General features: G+C 41.0%; 2 long non-coding RNA genes across 2 annotated transcripts; one reads left to right on the top strand and one right to left on the bottom strand.

Moving 5' to 3' along the window:
* Nucleotides 1-8,124: 8,124 nt before the first annotated feature.
* LOC112676182 (uncharacterized) lies at nt 8,125-11,832 on the bottom strand. Its single transcript, XR_003146365.3, has 3 exons — nt 11,299-11,832; nt 9,267-9,350; nt 8,125-8,546 (listed from the first exon to the last, which is right to left on the bottom strand). It is a non-coding gene; the product is annotated as an uncharacterized LOC112676182 (long non-coding RNA).
* On the top strand, nt 11,820-15,556 carry LOC112676181 (uncharacterized). The gene is made up of 4 exons (XR_003146364.3): nt 11,820-12,069; nt 12,348-12,447; nt 14,864-15,076; nt 15,542-15,556. It is a non-coding gene; the product is annotated as an uncharacterized LOC112676181 (long non-coding RNA).
* Nucleotides 15,557-20,212: the final 4,656 nt, after the last annotated feature.

Here is a 20,212-nt window from a genome sequence, read left to right as displayed (position 1 = left end):
GCTGACTCCTGAGCCTGCATTCTTAACCACTTAGCATTTATCATAAAGGGACATTTCAGGGTTTTCCATTCTATTATTAACTATTCTCCCCTTCTCCTTCTTCTTTTCTAAACACAGGATACTGAGGTAAAAATGGAAAAACCAGGACATTGTCTTTTCTAGTCTCATTATTGTACAGATAATATGGCAGTAGAGCTAAGTGGAGGAATTTATGTAGATCTGGCCTCCTTGATTTCTTGAGTTCTTATCTTGATGGATGCTCTATGAATCCGTTCACAGGGAAACTGTTGCTTTGTGATTTCCAAATGGATTTTCAGTCTGTCTTTTATAATAGCCAGTCCGCCAAGGTCTTTACTCATTGTCAGTTTTGTTGCAGAAATGTAATGATTTCCTAACACAATTGCACACTTACTTAATGAAAACTGAATAGTTGAATATGACTATGAAGAAGATAGTCTTCTGCCCAAACACCACTTTCTTTTCATTGTTTCCTGTAATGAATTATTGAGCAAACATCACGCTGACTTAAATATTCTCCTGCTTTAAGATGTTTCTATCCAAAATCTACATCTGGAACTGTGCTTTGTCACTAGATGACTTAAGGTAAAAGCAGTCTATAAATTAGTAACTTACATCAAAGTGAAAAGTAGCTGCTTCATGTTGAATAATGAATAAGGTGAAGGCTTTTCAGGTTGACATTCACAGTTAGATAAATAAAAATAGTCATGTAATATGGAAAGCTAACTTACGTTCAATGGCTCAATAATATGAAAGAGTAAGCTATGTATGGCCTTTGGTATAAAAATGTCAATATTCAATGTATATTATATTCACTTTTTAAAAACTCTTCCAGCAAAAGAATACTTTAACTTTTTGGTGTCTTGAAGAAATATTCAAGTTGGAGACTGCTCTGGTGGAGGGGTGTGTGTTCCAAATTGTCCTCTTCTTATTTGAGATTTTTTTGCCATTCAAACTTCTCAGCAACATACCATATTAAGATTTTTGAAGAGGTTACAACTGGTAACATGATTCTAATTAACTGTATGATATGACTGGTCAGTACCAAGAATTTAGCAATTGTACATGATAATGTTCACCCACCTAGTTCCCTTCCTCAAAATCGGAATGGTATATGTAATAACAACTACAAATACAGCAATAGCAACAACAGCTACTTATGTAGCATTTTCATTGGGCCAGGCTCCATGCTAAGCATTTTACTTACATTTAGTCATGTAATTCTAACAGCTATACCTAACTATATCTTTTCTTTTTAACAGTAAGAATCAGAAAAGTTAAGTAAAATTCCTCAAATTGCACAGCTACTATATGGTAGAGTCAGGATTTAGACATTCTCAAAGTCTTATTCTGAGGCCAACATCTTTCTCTTAAGTTCTGATAAATTTGAATTCTAAACACCAAAATGTTTAAAGTATCCCCTTGCTCCTCTGTTAAGAGCTTACAAGTTTCTGAATAAAGAAGAATTTCTCTTTCATCGCTTCCCAAGAACTGGATCTAAAAACTGTTTTGTAGAAATAATCTTGAGGGTGATAAAGGTGACCATACATGGGGGCCCACACAGATCATATGTTATATTGAAACTGAGCTTGGATCACTGGCAAGTTTTGCTCTTTGAGCCATTGGCATTGACTTTTTTAGCACAAAACACCACATGTATTATGCTGTCATCAGAGCCATCCTCGGTGATAATTACAACATGCCAGCAATGAAAACACCCAGGCCTGGATCCCGTAGCCTACTTCTGAAAGGAACTGGATGGCTTTACAATTATCACTCAGACTGGCAGGGAGAAAAGGAGGGTGGGAGACCAGCAGGAGAAGAAATCCTTTCAATCTGGATGAACAGATCAGCTGCCTGGGACACCATGCTGTTCTGGCCAAGCCAGGGTTCCTGTGACATCATGCCCCACTCTCATAGTGTCAGCAGAATTCCTGGAGGACAGCGGCTGCTGCTGCCTACAAATGATTATCTCTGCTCACCCCACTTGGGAATGCATGCTGCTTCTTCCTTCCTTCTTTTCTGTGAGGCTGCTCATGTCCTTTCTGCTTGCCCAAGGTGCTGAGTTCAGTGAGGATAAGGATGCTGGGAGAATATGTTTTCATGATAGCTAGGGCGCAGCGCAGGCAAGGTGGCCCAGAACTGGCCATCTCCAGAGCTTCTCTGTCAGGTGCCACAGATGGGTTCTAGGTGAGCAAAGGTACAGGTCTCTTTCTCACTCAAGCCAAGTGGGAAGAGACACTGGGAGGCCAGAGCCCAAGTAGCTTCCTCCATTATTCCAGGGTACATTCATGTTGTTGTTGTTGTTGTTGTTGTGATTATGATTATTATTATTTCCTATCAATGCCAGATGTGAAAGAGTCTGGGAAGTGCAGATAATATGATTGGGAAAGACTCAGATGTTATTTCATTTATCATTAATAACAAGGTTAAAGTACAAAGAACTCAAGGACAGCTAAATTCTTATTTCCTGGAAAATATGTCAGATATCTAAATTCTGCCTCCTAATTATGCATTTTGTGATCTACGATAAGACTGTAATAACTATGTCCAAATAACCAGAAACCAAAATGTCCAGGTTTTCAGGTGTCCAGGCTTTCATGGTTCAAAGTGAAGCTCCTTAACACTAGAGTCCTGTGGGATTGTGAAGGTCCTCTGCATCTCTGCAGGCTGAAGTGTTCCTTGTCATTATTGGGTATTTGATTGTGGCCTAATTCATCATGAAATTGCAATCCATTTTGATTGCAATTTCATAAATCATAAATCATCATTTATGATGTGCCATTAGAATGTTTTATAGTTTTATCATGATATATTTAGCCCTTCAGAGGTACTTTGAGTGAGACTAAGCCAATTTACTAAATTCTCAAAGAGAACAATGATTGTGTCTTGGTTATGAAATTGTAACCATAGCACCCAGATTTCCTAACTTTGTTTCTTTGTCAATCAGGTTGATGGAAAGACTGTCTCGGTCTTCTACTTAACAGGTTTTTTTTTTCTTCTTAAAATTAAGTGTGACACATTTAAAGATGCTATATTTTTAAGAATGATACATAAGGAGAAAGATTTAGAAAAATCAAGTCTTATCCTTTCTACTCATCCTTAACTTCTATCCATTTGGGCTCAAGTCAGTTCACGTCTCTAGACCAACAGTGGATTGTTTCTTTCTTTCACCTTCAAACAGATCATTCCTTGGAATTTGTCCATAAACTTCTAGGACTCCAGACTAATTTGGCATCAAAAATTTCTGAGTTGGTTTTTCCAAACAACAAAGCAACCCACCACCATATGCATTTGTTTATATATATATATATATATATATATATATATATATATATATAATTTATTTTTTATTGGTGTTCAATTTACCAACATACAGAATAACACCCAGTGCTCATCCCGTCAAGTGCCCCCCTCAGTGCCCGTCACCCATTCGCCCCCACCCCTCGCCCTCCTCCCCTTCCACCACCCCTAGTTCGTTTCCCAGAGTTAGGAGTCTTTGTTCTGTCTCCCTTTCTGATATTTCCCACACATTTCTTCTCCCTTCCCTTATATTCCCTTTCACTATTATTTATATTCCCCAAATGAATAAGAACATATAATGTTTGTCCTTCTCTGATTGACTTACTTCACTCAGCATAATACCCTCCAGTTCCATCCACGTTGAAGCAAATGGTGGGTATTTGTCATTTCTAATGGCTGAGGAATATTCCATTGTATACATAAACCACATCTTCTTTATCCATTCATCTTTCGATGGACACCGAGGCTCCTTCCACAGTTTGGCTATTGTGGCCATTGCTGCTATAAACATCGGGGTGCAGGTGTCCAGGCATTTCATTGCATCTGTATCTTTGGGGTAAATCCCCAACAGTACAATTGCTGGGTCATAGGGCAGGTCTATTAAGGCATTCAAATTGGCAAAGAAGAAGTCAAACTCTCCCTCTTCGCCGATGACATGATACTCTACATAGAAAACCCAAAAGCCTCCACCCCAAGATTGCTAGAACTCATACAGCAATTTGGTAGCATGGCAGGATACAAAATCAATGCCCAGAAATCAGTGGCATTTCTATACACTAACAATGAGACTGAAGAACGAGAAATTAAGGAGTCAATCCCATTTATAATTGCACCCAAAAGCATAAGATACCTAGGAATAAACCTCACCAAAGAGGTAAAGGATCTATACCCTAAAGACTATAGAACACTTCTGAAAGAAATTGAGGAAGACACAAAGAGATGGAAAAATATTCCATGCTCATGGATTGGCAGAATTAATATTGTGAAAATGTCAATGTTACCCAGGGCAATTGACACATTTAATGCAATCCCTATCAAAATACCATGGACTTTCTTCAGAGAGTTGGAACAAATTATTTTAAGATTTGTGCGGAATCAGAAAAGACCCCGAATAGCCAGGGGAATTTAAAAAAGAAAACCATATCTGGGGGCATCACAATGCCAGATTTCAGGTTGTATTACAAAGCTGTGGTCATCGAGACAGTGTGGTACTGGCACAAAAACAGACACATAGATCAATGGAACAGAATAGAGAACCCATAAGTGGACCCTGAACTTTACGGTCAACTAATATTCGATAAAGGAGGAAAGACTATCCACTGGAAGAAAGACAGTCTCTTCAATAAATGGTGCTGGGAAAATTGGACATCCACATGCAGAAGAATGAAACTAGACCACTCTCTTGCACCATACATAAAGATAAACTCAAACTCAAAATGGATGAAAGATCTAAATGTGAGACAAGATTCCATCAAAATGCTAGAGGAGAACACAGGCAACACCCTTTTTGAACTCGGCCACAGTAACTTCTTGCAAGATACATCCATGAAGGCAAAAGACACAAAAGCAAAAATGAACTATTGGGACTTCACCATATGTATTTGACTGCTGGTCCTAAATCAACACTCTTGCCATTCCCTTGGCTTCTACCCTCCTTTTTTTTAAACTTAACTATAAGTGTCATGACAGACTATCCTGTTAGAATGCTCTGTATATGTACTATACTCTGATATTATCTTTTTTGATTAAGGTTTCTTCTGCTCAATTTTCAAATCCAATTTCTTCACCTAGTCTTTCTTTCTGCATTCAGGAATCTAGTTTTTAAGTTATGTTTACTGGTAATTCCTATATGATCGTGTCCTAAGCAACCAACATCTTGCCTGTGACAAAACACTAGGCTAACAAAATCCTCAGCTACAGTAGAGGCTGTTTCCTGAAAGTGCTAGTAGTTTTGTTTTTTGGTTTTTGTTTTTTGGTTTTTGGTTTTTTTTTTTTTTTTTTTTTTTTTAGTGCTAGTGTTTTAAAAAAAATTCCCCATTAAGGATTTTAAAACATCTCGCACATGTAGCTGTTCAGTAAATATTAATTCACATATATGCAATTTATTTGACATTTCCTTTGCTGTTAACCGGTAAAAATTTATTAAACTGCAACAGCCTGCACAGAAGTCTAGGGGGAAAAGACAAAGTATAAAATATTGCCTTTGCCTTATTTGAGCTGGCAATGAGTTGAGATTAAAAACCAATACTTGGCCAACAATAAAGACTACAGGACAGTTTGTGCTCAGTTATTTAAATTGTGGCAAAGACTGTACAAAGAATATGGAAGCATGGTGGGTTTCTTAAGATGTGGGGGAGTCAAGTGTGGCCTTCTAAAGGCAGTTAGATGGGCCTGGGAGAATCTCAAAAAATGAATGGATAAAGAACAAGAGCACACATACAAAACACCCCAGATCTTAACCATGTGCAAGCCATTTGAACTAAGTTAGTTTAATTCAACTAAAAAGAAAGAGACATGATTATTTAATTAGGAAGGACTTTGAAAAAAAAAAAAGAAAAAAAAAAAGGAAGGACTTTGAGGGCAGCCCTGGTGACCTAGCGGTTTAGCACCACCTTCAGCCCAGGGCATGATCCTGGAGACCCAGGATCGAGTCCCGTGTCTGGCTCCCCACATGGAGCCTGCCTCTCCCTCTGCCTGTGTCTCTGCCTCTCTCTCTCTCTCCCTGTGTGTGTCTCTTATGAATAAATAGATAAAATTTTAAGATAAAAAAAAAGGAAAGGCTTTGAAAGTCTGACTACTGTAACTTCTCATCTCATACTATGTCACTTCTTTGCTCGTCCAGGAAAATAGAGATTGGAGCTCCTTTTAAAGACCTGCAGGTAGGAATGCCTGGGTGGCTCAGCTGTTGAGCGACTGCCTTCAGCTCAGGGTGTGATCCCCAGTCCAGGCATCAGGCTCCCTATAGGGGCCTGCTTCTCCTTCTGCCTGTCTTTACCTCTCTTTCTGTGTCTCTCATGAATAAATAAATAAAATCTTCAAAAAAAAAAAAAAAAAAAAAAGACCTGCAGGCAGATTTCACAACCTTCTTAGGTAACTGGGCCTGTTACCAGCCCTTGCCAGGAAGCAAGCTTACCTGTGAAGATAGCATCAGTCCTACCACCCTCTAAGCTCTGCTTCTTCCTCATTCTGTCCTGTCTGATGTTACACAGAATGCTGGTTCCTCTTCTTTGGGTTAGATGCCCTTTGAGTAATTAAGTCTGTCTCTGGGTTTCTCTTTTTTGTTCCCAAACTATTCCTGTATTCAAACATTCCTGTTTCCCTCCTGCATGCTTTTTCCATGTTCGTTCAGGCTTTGTGGCAGTGAGAGGTCCATGTCTCCTCCATTCACTGAAGGCCTGAGGGGCAGTGATGAGCTGCCTATATGAGGACAGGCCTCACCCAGGACCCCCTCAGCCCACACTGCCAGCCCCCCACAGGCACCGGAGAAATGCAGCAGGGAAAGAGGGTAGTCTGTTTCTAGTGATGACTATGAAGTGAATATATTATAGCTGCATCTCATTAGCAGCCTCTGGAACATCTAGCAAACCACATTGTCATGATCTGAGTGAGAAGGGTTTATAGAGAAATGAGAACTGTGAAAGGAAAGAGAACTGCCTTGCATTCCTGTATCTGAGCTACACATCTAGGCCTCAGGGACGTTCATTTTCTTTGTGTGTATAATGGGAGGGATGTTTCACCTTTACCAGCAATGATCACTGGGAAGACTCGGTGTCCTCCTAGCATTACCCAGCTCAGGATCATGACAATGGTTTTTTCTTGCCTATAGTACCAACTTGGAATCCTCTGCCTGAGTTTTAAGGTATCCAATAACCTGGCCCAGTCTTCTGGGCCCACATTTTTCACGATTTTCTGGAATGTTCCCTTTGTTCTACTAGAGAGATCCATTTATCCACTCCAGGATAAGCCACTTCTGTTCCTACCACTATCCTTCACTAACATGATGTGGAAAGCTGTCCCTCTATGTCTCCTCTCTACAAAACCCAATGAATTCTTCTAGGCCCACTTCAACTTTCTCTTAGAATTATAGATGGAATCTTTGAGGTTACCCAATCCAGCACCTGGCTTATAACAGAATCCTACGGCTTGAAGAAGGGGAACTAGAACAATCCCTAGGTATGACAATATGGAGGGGAAAAAGATCAAACTTGTTTTTATAGAGCGGTGGTCAAAAGACTGAGGTAGAGCCTCCTCAGTGACCACTGGACCTTCCTGAAAGTAGTACATAGATGAGATAGGGCAAAGGAATGTGTATTGAAGGTGGATGAAGGAGGCATGTAGTAGGAGGCTGGAGCAACCCCAAGGGTTTAGGGACCTGAGCTATCGTACTGCTCTTCTGTTGAGGTCCAATATTTAGAGAATGGTATCTTAAGGAAGAAGGGGCCCAAAGGAAGACTACTGTACGCTGCATTTGCCTGCCCTACCTTATAGAAAGTGTTCCTCCTGGGGCATGCTCTAGGCTGCTCTGAGTTCTGAGCAAGGCAGATATGCTAAGTTCATGTTTGGTTATGCACATTCTGCAGCCAGTGACACCTATTGGTCCATCTTTGCCCTTGAGAAAAGGCTCTGCATTGCAGGTATTGCCTGGGTTGTTCCCTGAGAAGCCAGAAGATCAGTGGGTGTCAATGTTGGCTCCTTGGGAGAGGTCACTTTGCTTGGTGAGAGACTATAAGTAAAAATAGAAGCCCCGGTGTAGTCTCTTGGGCAAATGACTTATTCATGGGTTCTAAATTATTGAGGTCATTGAAGAGAGTGCTATTTTTAATCTTTAGGATAGGAGAAAATGGGGTGAACTGGGCCTTAGGGAAGTCTGTGTCTCATAGGACAAAAGGTGAATGGTGTGAACAGTAAAAGGGTACATTCACCCACCCCGTGATGGGCATGCACTCAGTGGTTGACCCTTGGAAGCCTTGTGTCTATAGACAAGTCTGCTTCATCTGTGGCCATTCAGCATGAGGAAGGGCCCTTTGCAGAGCAGGGTTGGCATTGTAGTCAGGTGCTTTAGCTAAATCACAGGAAGAGCTCTCTGCCACATAATACTGTCCCCACCTTTTGTCACTTCTCCAGAGCTGGAAGGCTCTGTTTTTCTCTTGAAGTGCAAATGCTCCCTGGAAAACTTCACACATAAATGGTTTATCAGCCGCCACCTCCATTTTTGGTGAATGTTTCTGCAAGAAAATTAATCAATAGTTGATTAAGAGAAAAATGGGATGCGAAATAGTCCTTGAGATGAGGGTAGGGAAGAAGGGTTGCAATAGATGAAAGGCCTGGGATGTAGAGTCGTAGAAATGAGGAGATTAACAAGGAACAGAAAAACTGTCAAAGGCAATTGTGTATTTGAAAACCAAGTATTTTCCCCGCACTGTCCCTGAGCTCCTTAAGGAATTCTGGATGATTTTCTCTTCTATCCATTTTTCATTCCCTTAGAACAACTTCTCATCCAGATTTGATCAATAAGTATTTGTAGATAGCCTACAATATGTTCAGCCTTATGTATGGATTGCTGGTTTTTTCACTTAATATTCCTCTTTTTTTTTTCTTTGATAGAAAGAGAGAGAGAGACAGAGCATTTGTGTGCACAGTGGCAAGGAGGGGCAGAAGGAGAGGGAGAGAATCCCAAGTAGGCTCCATGGAGCCTGACATGGGGCTCAATCCCACATCCTGAAATCATGACCTGAGCTGAAGTTGAGTCAGCTGCTTGACCAACCAAGCCACCCACACTCCTTAATATTCCTTTAAACTTTATTTCTTGATGTCATTTGCCTATTTAGCATTCTTTTTGACTTCTCAGCATCTTTCATTTCTAAAATTAGGAATTCCTCACATTTGTGAGGTCTCACTTACCTCTAATTTTATAAGCTCCCTTGCAATAATGAACCCTAACCTACCTCATCCCGGACACCAGCCATCGTCTGTTCCAGACATGGAATTAAAGGCTGCTGGCTCAAGCAGGTGGGAATGCCACACAATTCCTGCTGGAGAGAAGCAATGTGGCATTAGCAAACTGCAGGGTCATGCTGTCTTGCCTCCTTGCCTGTGCTGTCTACATGGAGCCAGCTCTGTGGTCTGCCCATCTATCCTCTGAAATATTCTGTGAGCTAACCAATATCTTCTGCTTAAATTCACAATGGCTGATATCTACAGTGTGAAACTTAGAATTTTGGTGTTTAAAATGTATTCAACACATATAAGTTTTTTAATGCGCCAGCTCTTTACAAACATTAACTCATTCAATTCTAATAATTAAATCTCTGAGAGAGGAACGATTATTACCCCCATTTTATACATAGGGAAACCAAGTTACCAGGAAGATACATAATTTGCTTTAGATGACTCTGTCGGTCAGGGACAGACCTAGGGTTCAAACACAGGTTTTTAATCATTACATACCCCTTGTACATCCATCTTGCTGCATGTCTTACCCTGCAATTGTCCCCACTACTCTTAGCTGCCCTCACACTCGGACCTTCGTTATCCTGTAGTGAACCATAATAGCCAGTGTCTACACTGGCCTGGTTCTTCGCCAGTTTACAAACCAAGTCATTAAAAAAAGGGTACGGGGCACCTGAGTGGCTCAGTCAGTTAAGCATCTGCCTTCAGCTCAGGTCGTGATCCCAGCCTCCTGGGATCGAGTCCCATATTGGGCTTTCTGTTCAGCAGAGAGCCTGCTTCTCCCTCTTCCTCTGCTGCTCCCCCCGGCTTGTGTGCGCACTCTCTCTCTCTCTCTCAAATAAACAGATAAAATATTTAAAAATAAATAAATAAATAAAATTTAAAAAGTACGTATTTTCCTTCTGAGACCTAAAAAATACTTCATGACAATTACGAAAAACAGTTGCTCTTGAAAACATTGTAGTGTTTGTCTCAACTAAGTAGCTGTGTGAACACCTCATACTTCACAGACATAGGGAGGAAATATTGTTGTCAGGGAGCAGCAAGGCCAAAAGGAATATTGATATGAATTCAAGCCAATTTATGAGACTACTCCTGGTGTGCAATAGGCTGTGTCGAAATTTTGAATAAAGTAGGCTATTTCTGTGGTGGATATTGAGGAGAAATCTGTGAAAATATCATTGCTGGTTCTGATAGGTTTCTCACTGTCTTTGTCTTTCTCATTTCAAGCCCTCTGTCTTCATATTAATAGGTTGATAATCCTGAGCAAAGCAGTCACCAGCCTCCAAAAATACATGCCTCTCAGCAGGCAGGGAACTGAGCAAGGAGAACTGTGGTCTCAAACACCTGTCAGTGCTCTGCTCCCATTTATTCCTCCTGAATCTGTCACAGCCTCCTCACAACTCCTGCTGGCTATTGCTGACTGTCCAGCACTCCCTTTGAAGAGAATTTAAAAGAAACAATGCAATTGCATTCCACTTATGTCACATATATATCTGGGAGATTTGCCAGAAGAGTCGGTATGTGAAGAGATTTTTTAATGAATGAAAGGCAACAACAGTTGAGGATTGGGTGAGAGAACAGCAGTCATACACATTGGCAGTGGGAATGTGGGTAAAAATGGGAAGGAATTCTCAAACAATGAGAATAGAAAGGCATAAATACTTGCATAGCAAGGAGAGCTATGGAGTCTCTTACCTGGCTTAAAGAAAAAATAAAGTACAGGCCATTGCCTGTTAGAAATAAGGAGTAGCCCTTCCTCAAAGCAGGAGTGTATACATCCCATCATGCAACCAGTGGGCTCTGACAGGCTGACAGTTTATAGGAAGCATCAAAAGGATCAGGAGGGAAGAGAACAGAAGAGAATGAAGTTAGGTATGTGTGTAATACCTTGCTCTTCAAAATTCCAAGGACTTTACAGAGTCTGTGTTTGGACTCACAAATGACCACAAAGGGTAGCCAATGTATAAAATAAACAAAAATTATGGGTTCAGGTATTTTGCAAAGTGAAGCAGTATATTTTTTCACCTGAAGGATGCTTGCAGCCTGCAGAACAGGACTCTGGGTGGCATCATTGGGAGCCTCTCCGTTTATCTTCCCCAGTCACATGAAACTCTATTCCCCATTTTCTCAAATCTCACTCATTCTTTATGACCTGACCCAAACCCCATCTCTTCCACAAAGAGGTCCATGGTGACTCTCATCTTGCTGACCAAACTTTCCTCTAAAATCCTCTTAAATTCAGAGTCTGTGCCACACAGTGTAAAAAACAGGCATTCCTCAACTGTACTGGATTGTTTCCTCATTTTCCATGAGTTACTCTCATCTCCGATCTAGGAGCCAAGCTTCTGAAGAGGCTAATTTATCACATACTTTTATATTGGATGTTTTTAGATCTCCCAAACTCCCAGCTGGAAAGAAACAACTTAACTTCCAGCTGCAAAGAAACAAAAACTCCAGGGTGGGCTCTAGGTATGGCATGTTGGGATCCCAGCTCCACCTCTCTCTGTGATGCTCTACCTGCTTTTATGAGTTGATTTCACCCTCAGGCCGGTTGGGAAATGTCTGGGGCCATCCCTGAGCCCCTTCAGTCGTAACAATATCTGGAGAGAGAAAATGCCTGCAGGAATGTGAAGACTTCTATAGCTTCTCCAGTAGACTTCACCTCACACCTATTAGCCAGAATTGAGTTACATGACATTTCTTCAACTATATGAGAAAATGGGATTACCACGATGGGCTGCAATTGTCCCAGAACTGGGGACAAAGTCATCTTCTTCCATGTCATGAGTGGTGAAGGTGAGATACTTGAAGAGAAAGGAAGGATGAAGGGAGGATGAGCATTGAATAGACAACAGGTGGTAGACTGGGGCTGTCCATTGTAGGCTTGTAAGTCAATTGTTAGGTTCAGGAATTTTGAACGCTAGTGGCTCAACACAGTCATTATCAAAACTTAAATTATATAAGCTGACGATGAAAGTATATTAAAGCAGAGGTAACAAATAGTCAAAAGTCATCACTTCCTAATTATTTTTACTACATCACACTACTATCTTTGCTTTTGCTATTATTTACAGTTGCATCTGCATGGTGGGAATGCCAAGTAAGGGAGAGCTACTATGCATCTCAACCCTGCGTTCAGTGACATCACACTGATCATCTGAAAAAAGCTATGCTGTGAGTATTTACACCATGGGGATAGTCAAGTGATACAAATCAAGGCTTCATTATTGCTTTGCTAATTGTCCAGATTTAAGAAAGTGATGGAGAAAATGTTACCAATGCAGATTAAACTTAAAAATGTGTTATGTCTGTAGCCATTATATTGTGAATAGCACAAAATATTGAAGAAGTGTTCCTCCGGGTCTCAAAAGCCATTATTTGAACCAGCAAAGTCATCAACAAGCATCTTCCTTGTTTCATTTTCATATTACTCATTAACATAAATGAGCATATCAACCAACATTCAGATCAGAGTTACACTCATTTGTTACCAGCAACCATAGAATAATTTTGGATACACGAGTTTAGAAAAAAAAATCAACAAAAGCATTATGTGAGAATCTTTTATGAAATTTACAATTAACATGCTGTATATAATATATGTACTGAAGAGCGTGTTGTTAAGCATTTATCAGCAGAACACTGGGACCACTAATATATTTATTATAATATGCTTAATGACCAACTAGCAATAGTTAATTTTGTTTGGATGCCATTTAGAAAATATATTGATATGATTCTAGATTTCCTTTATAAGTTGAAAGATAGATTCAGAACCATTTACTAAGTTTATTTTCCTGGGGATAGGATAGACACTTTCCTTTGGTTTAGTTTGCTGGAGATTTCAGCAAATTGGTGATGTTCATTTTCTGTTGAGTCCATAGTTTGAATCAGCTCAAGTTCCTGGTAACATTAAGCCACACTGATGAGGAGATTTACCATAATCACATTATTCTCTCTGATTGTGATAAATCCCCCTGGACATGGCACATCCAGACATTCTGACACTCGCTGAGATCGGAAGGGTGCTCAGCTCCGAGCTTATGCCCAGGGAAATGAGGAACTTCATTCATAGAATGTTTCTTCCTCCCTTTTGACTTGCTTTTTCCTGAAGAACAGATGGCCAACCATCAGGTGTTCTATAGCTATTATGTTACCCCGTGGTATAAATAAAAGAAATAAAAGCTTTTGGTCCCTAGAAATACATGCTAAAATCTGACTCTCTTCCCAGGCCAGATGTGATTTGAAGATGTGCTCTCCTTGTGTATTTTGCTCTCTGGGCTTTATTCCCAAATCATGTTTTCTCTGAGAAATATGATATATGTTGAAATGGAAAATGAAGGAAACCCAGTCATTACGGTTTCCTCCATAATCCTGTATCTCTTTATTGCTTATTTTCAACCGTGCTTCTCTTTTAGGTTCTCAATATGGTTAAACAAATTTGATACCTCATCTATGGTTATTATTATTATCATTATTAACATAAGGGCAATGGCAGTTGTTTATTGATCCTCTGCTATGTGTCAGGCACTAGGCCAAAAACTTACCAACATCTTCTCTAATTCCCATAACAACTATATAGATAATCATTTTTTCTTTTTACAAATAAAGACATTGAAACACAAGGAGATTTAATAACCAAGGTTTTAACCAGAGTCTGTCTGACATCAAAGCTCCCATTTTTTTTCAGTATACTAGGACTTCTTTCCTCTCTCAGTAACTCATTAGGACTTAATTCTATTGGAGAAACATATTGAATGATGACAAATTTCAAAGTTGCATGTGAGTGATATTAGGCAACAATCTACATTGGACATTCTTACCTTCAGCCTGATCATTTGCTAATGGCTCCATTAATGGTACTGCTTTGTTTAAAAATGCAGGTGTCATCTTCATAAGTCTACAAAGGTCAAGTGGAGCCAGGACAATAAGCACTCAGAGACACTTCCTGAAAACCTAGTGACAATCCAGGCACACTGAGGCACAAAGTCCTTTGTTTCATTGGTTTTATAAACCCCTTAGTATTTGAATCTCAGAAAGCATACTGACTTCAATCTCTTAAATATACCATACAGAATTTCTTCAGGTTTCATTGTGCAGGTGGCACACTGTAGAGGTCCAGCAGTTCCAGAAATGAAATGTGCCCTCTCCAAAATGACTATTGTTTGATGGAATCCAAGCCAGAAAAGGGCTGCATCGGGTGTAAAGCCAACCAGGCAAGGAGCAAAAGGCCTTTCAGCAAAGTGATCCTTTGCTGTTACAAAACATCTTCATTCTAAATCTCACATTGTGCTATCAGAAGAAGTAAAAAGGGTACAGTGGGATATGTGCTCTTTGAGCAAAGGAGAGGAAAACTTGGCTCGAGAATATTTTGTTGCAATAGGAAGTACCAGAGCAGCGTTTCTGGAATGTTTTGGACTCTGACCTATAGTGAGAAATACATTTTTCGTAGAGACCCACAAACACACCTCCATATACATGTAATTGAAACAAAAGTTTCATGGAACATCCACCATCACTACATGTACAATTATTACATATGATGCACACTGGTATTTTCTACTCTGATCTCTCTCTCTCTCTCTCTTAGAGCTGAGCACTCAAATGATTTCTCAATCAACTGGTGGACTGTAATCTGTGGTTTAGAAACCACTACCTGGAACTGCATGTAGTGGTCTCCAATAGAAAAGGAATTTGCCTCACAATGTAAATCAAAAAGCCGCTTCCTTCCCTGAGAAGATCTTGCTCTGAAAACAATGTCAGCTGAATAGCACACTTAGCAACTGTTGGTTTGTGTTCTGGTGTAAGTTCCTTATCCTGTCACAAGAGGGAATATATGGTTCCTTGGTGATCACCAGTTCCTCAGATGACACTTTGAGAAGCAATTGCAAGCTAGGGTCTGACACAAAATAGATGAGACAAGCCCGGGGAGCAGGGGTCCAGAGGAGCAGAGGGGGGATACAGAGTACGAGGATGGAAGAGTGGATGGTGAGTGCCTCTTGGAAAACCCATGAATACACATCACTGAGACCATGGGACCTGACTTGGAGAAAGTATACATACTTTTCCAGGGATCCCATCCAGCTGGGGAAGAAAGTCCCTTTCAGACAATTTCAGAAACTTAATTCCTGCCTGCAGAGGAATGGGTCAGAGAAAAATGTGAAGATTTTACTGCAAAGAACTTGACTGCTTTTCCTTACCCTGAAAAAGGTCAACTCCATCTTTCACTCTCTACAGTGTCTATATCAGACTCTTTCCTTTCTTTCAGAGTCACCGATTCTTTCACCTGGTCCCCTCCATCTGAATTAATGACCTTGTCTTATATTTTTAAGAGACAATGGAAGCTCTCAGAAGGGAATCCCTTCATTATTCTCTACTAAACCTACCAGCCTCTCTCCCCCATCCCAGAGAACATGCTGAGTGTCGACAGGAAGAATTAAGAGAACCTCCATTACCCCATGACAGGCCCAGCATACAAACCCTAAATTGTATTGCTAGGTTCTACTGAAACAGGAAAACAAATAAGTAACATTTAACAAAACAGATACATCTGGCTGCCAAAAAGCTTTATTCTCATTGTGCTCTAAATCTCTGACTTTGTGAAGAAAATAACATGGATTAACAGGTTCTCTTCTCTCTTTAGGATGCATAAATAGTTTAGTCACTCCTTTGGAAAACTGTCTCTAAGACCGCTTGGCGGAAAGCTATCAACTGCCCCTGCTTCCGTGTGTGATCAGATCCCGTCCCACACGGTCTTTCTGAACCTCACGCCGTTGACTACCTTCTCTCTTTTGAATCTCCCATCCTTCCCTCTCTACCAGATTCTTTCCCAAACATACAGATGTGTCACAGTATATCCCATCTTTAAAAATGTGCCTCCATTGGTTCCATGTCCTCCTCCAGGGACTGTACTCTCTCTCAGTTCCCATTCACAGAGAAGCTTCTCTAAGGAGTTGCCATCTGCATTTACTCTTTTGCTAGTCAGCCTTCAGCACCTACCACTCCACCAAACATACTCTTGTTATAAAGGTCACCAGTGACTTCTGTATTACTAAATCTAACAGAGACTTTTCATTTCTCACCTTCCTCAACGTTTTAGCAGCTTTAGACACAGTTCTCTCTCCCATCTCCTTGAAAGATTATGATCTTGGCATCCCTGACAGCACACCTACTCTCTTGGCTTTTCCTCCTATTTTTAAACCATCCCTCCTCTAGTCTTTACTGGCTTTTCTATCTTGAATTGATCTTTGCCTGTTGGGATCTCTCTCTCCCATCAAGCAAAAGATACCCCCTTAATATTCCCCACTGGGGTAAATGGCAACTCCTTTCATTCGACTGCTCCTTGATCAAGTCCCGTTGACTCCACCTCCAATACCTGGGGCAAGTCTGTTCACTCTACTGGATCTCCACTGCTACTACCTAGGCCAAGCCGCCATAATTCCCTTACTGGTCTCCCCAATTCTAATTTCACCCCTGCCTCTACCCCACCCACCGATCTATTTCTCATATAGCAATCATAGTAATATCTCTAAAACATAAATCAAATGATGTCACCTCCTTGTTTGAAAATAAAAAATCATTTCCCTTTGAACTTAAAATAGAATCCAAGTTCCTGAACATAGTCTACAAGGCCCTGAGGCATCTAAGCCCTGCCCACCTCTCCAGCCTCACCTTCTTCCATTCTCCCACTTCACTCTCTGTTCTCCTGCCACACAGCCCTTCTCTTCATTTCTTATATGGTCAAGATCTTTCCTGCCTCAGATTCCCTGTACACACTGACCACTCTTTAGCAATTGTGCCCTTCCCACTTGACTTGTTCATCTATCCTTCAGGTGGCCGCTGAAGTATTAATTCTTTAGAGAAACCTCTCCCAAATTAGCTTCTTAATTGACTGAACCACCCAGACGCCCCAACAGATACTAAAACTTATAATTAAATAATTATCTCTATGTTCTTTTGTTTGCTTCTTAATATGTTTTTTTTAAATTTAGCTGCAAGTTCCATGAGGCTGATGCCTAGAACAGTACCTAAGATACTAGTAAATGCTCAACAGTTTTTAAATAAATGAATGAGGAATATGATGGCTATTTCAAATGTATGCTAAACATTGACAGACTGTCAATGACAGTCAATGTCAATTGACAGACTCTTTCATCTCTAAGACTACTGACATATATTCACACAATACACGTGACAGGGTGTCAAATGCCTGTTTATTATCCTCTACCAGCGGTGTGCTGGAACAGGCTGAGATAGTTTTAAGAGAGCCAGTTCTGGGCATCTCTTCCCAATTTCACACTTATGACATCACACTGGTAGCCATGATGGGAATACTTACACCACAAAAAATAAGCAAATGGTAGAAATCAGGACTTTCTTTTTCCTTTGAGGAGCCACTTTGCCAGCACTGTATCTACTCTACACCCAGGATCGTGTTAGTAACTACAGAACAATCATTAAAAATAAGTCATAGTTACTGTTAAGAGTTTCCAGTTTAGTCTAGGAGCCATGACATACATTAGGAATCAAGGAGAACCAAGGCATAGCTGAACAGTGTGAAGGCATAGTGATCAGAAAAGAAAGAAATCATTTTGAATTGGTAACGATGGACACCTAAAGGATGGAACCAGTACTGACACTAGTGAAACTATCTGAAGAGTGTGCGTGTAACTGAACAGAACAAGAGGGCAATCCCAATGGAGGAGCATCAAGGATTCAGAGCTGGTCATGAGCCAGGGAAATGGATTTGGAATGGAAGTGGGAAGAAAGAGACAAGATTGTCTTAGTTGGAAAGAGTCGTCCTTGAAAATGTCTTTCTAAATGTAACTTTGGTAAGTTGGATCACATATTTTAAATGAAGAATCCAGAATTAAAGAATTCTTAAGGCAAATTCTTTTTTTCTTTTTAAAGTTGAAGTGTTTGAAGGGTCAACAATCTTCTGCTATTATTCAGATTTAAGTTTTGGCAAATAACTTTCCCTGAAAGCCATGACATCCTCCCCATCACATCTCCAACCTGCTGGAAGATCTGGCAAGGTGCTTTGCTTCCCCTATATTGGCCCTCAGTTTTCCTTATCTGTGGAATTAAATGGTTCAACTTGATTGTCCATAGGGTCCTTTATAGTTCAGAAAAATCACATGGTTCTAAATGGTTAGGCATGTGAACCACATTTCTAAGTGAGTCTAAGAAGGCCAGGAAAACATCGTTCTAAAACTTTCCTGTGATTAAAGGACTCCCAGGAATTCTATTTGGGCACAAAAGGGTGAAGTAAAATGACCCTTTTGCCACAGAGTTAAGTCAGTTTTCTTTTAGCCAAAGCAGAGATTTGGCCATCTGAGGAGAGCAGGAGACCTTATGAGTTCTCCACATGTACACCATTAGGGAAATCTGGTAACCATTTGACAGAGAAATAAGGTCACTATTTTTAAATCAATAAGAAAAGAGCAGAACAGCAAGAGAGACGGATGATTTATCCTGTGACCAGAGTGCACAAAATTGACTGGAGAAACTAATCAAATCAGACTTGATAAAGCTGATGCTGCCTTCTATCCCTTGAGCCTCGAAGCCTTGTCAGAGCTGGTCAGCCATAGATCCTGATTTAAAATACAGACCGACTCCATCACCCATTCTGGGTAGCAATCCGGCTGCATGCATGTCGATTACTGTTTGTTTTTTTAATCGTTGTTATTAAATATAACGTGAGGCTTGATGATGCTAAGTAATGACAAGGGGCTGGTGTCTACTGACACCTGGCATCCATGGAACCCCCAGGTGGGGCTAGTTCTGGGCTCTCAGGGGCCTCTCTTCCCTTTCCCCCTCTGCCTCTCTTCATCCCCAGGTTGGCTTTTTCAGCGCCCACTCATCTCAAGCTACCCTGAAGCTTCAAGAAGGCAGGAAGCCAGCCTGATGTGCCCTCCCCACCCAGCACTGCCCAGCTATAGCTCTGCAGGGCTGCGAGCAGCCACATTGGCATCTGGCCCAGAGAGAGGCAAGGCTGGAGTCGCCCGGGCCGGTTGGCTCAGCACAGGCCATGAGGGTCAGAGCCGGGCTACCCCAGACGGCAATGAGACATTTGTTTGGGCCTGGACCTTTTGATCTTTCCAGTTGGAAGATGAAGACAGCACAGAGATGGTGCTCCAAATGGCTTAATCCACCATCGATTTTTTTTTCCTGTGCAATCAAATGCATTTTTTTCCTGCCACCATTGATTTAATAAGTGCCTGTGCACTATAGAAAGGTGAGTCTAGTGAGCCAAGGGGGAAAAAAAACATGGTTTATGCATTTGAAGAGTTCACAATCTAACGTGTGAGATTTTACATGAACAATGAGACAGGATAAGTTGTAATATAAATACATGCACAGGTTGCTATGGGAGCCCATAGGGGAGATCTTAGCCCAAAAGAGGCTGCCGCCTGAGTTGTGTTGCAAAGGGGAAGGAAGAATCAGATGAAGCATGTTAGAAAGGAAATTGTAGGCATGGGGATGGGTACAGGGCATTAACAGCTTGGCATAGTAGGGAACCCAGGTAGCAAGGGTGCAAAGCTGAAGCCAAGGCTTGAGACTCATGCAGCCAGGTGAGGGAGGGATTTGAGAGCCTTGGAAAGGAAACTGACCTCTCTTTTGCAGGAGTTTGGAAGCCACTGAAGGGCTGCTGACTAAAGAAATTATATGATCAATTTGCATAGAGAGATAAAGCAGGGAGAGTGTGGGTTTAACAAGAGTAAGACTACAGCCGGCGGATCCATTAGGTCTGTGCAAAGATATCGGTGCTCCAAGGCAGTGGTGGTAGAGACAGAAGGAGGGGGGTGAGTCTGAGAAGTATTTAGGAGGTAAGATCAGAAGAGCCAGGAGTACATGATGATGGACTGAATATGAGGGGCGGGATGATGAAGGAGAGGGATTTGCCTGAGAAGGCAGCCAGGTTTCTTGCCTGAGTGCA

Source organism: Canis lupus, chromosome 30 (genome assembly GCF_003254725.2).
Source record: "Canis lupus dingo isolate Sandy chromosome 30, ASM325472v2, whole genome shotgun sequence".
Lineage (NCBI taxonomy): Eukaryota > Metazoa > Chordata > Mammalia > Carnivora > Canidae > Canis > Canis lupus.
Note: the sequence above shows the minus strand (reverse complement) of the source record. Positions and strands in the feature narration are given on the sequence as shown.